We start from the raw sequence: 874 nt of genomic DNA on the forward strand, positions 1-874 counted from the left end.
TTTTTTTAAAGAGACAGGTCTCTTGCTCCGGCTGGTCTGGAACCAGTGAGCTCATGCAATCCACCCTCCTCGGCCTCCAAGAGTGCTAGGAGGGCCACTGAACCTGGCCTGACATTGTTTTTTCTACGGTGGGAGAGACCCAAGTGTCTTGGGTGGCAGAGCTGGTTTTGTTTGTTTGTTTTGTTTTGTTTTTGAGACAGAATCTCACTATGTGGCCCTCAGTAGACTGCTGTGGAGTCACAGCTCATAGCAACCTCAAACTCTTGGACTTAAGTGATTCTCTTGCCTCAGCCTCCCAAGTAGCTGGGACTACAGATGCCTGCTACAATGCCCGACTATTTTTTGGTGGTTGTAGTTGTCCTTGTTGTTTGGCAGGCTCAGGCTGGATTCAAACCCACCAGCTCTAGTGTATGTGGCTGGCACCCTACCCGCTGAGCTACAGGTGCCGAGCCTGCAGAGCCATTCTTAACTGTGTGGAACAGTAGCAGACCTGAGGAGGAAGCAGCACCAAAGTGGGGTGATGTGAGCACATTTTGACAGGAAACAGCCTGTGATGGTGTCTGATGGCCCCTGAGCAAAAGGCATCACCCTAGTCTATTTCACATGCTGTCACCTCCCCCAGCCTCAGAATCAGAGAAAATGTGACCACCTGGACCAAAGCCAGGCTTGACAACTCCCAGACCTAATCTCTGTAATGAAGATGTGTTTCATCTCGAGTTAGGGCTACTAGTCCTGATCTCCTTTCTAGATATGGAAAGCAACTGTTTTCTGCTGAAAATGGTAATTTCTCCATTAATAGCATTAACAACAGGGTTATTCGAATCATAAAAAGCCTGAAATCCCCCCCAAACATGGTTTTCTCCTATTGCTGTGC

This window comes from Otolemur garnettii, unplaced genomic scaffold, assembly GCF_000181295.1.
Source record: "Otolemur garnettii isolate 467f Iridium unplaced genomic scaffold, OtoGar3 scaffold00155, whole genome shotgun sequence".
NCBI lineage: Eukaryota > Metazoa > Chordata > Mammalia > Primates > Galagidae > Otolemur > Otolemur garnettii.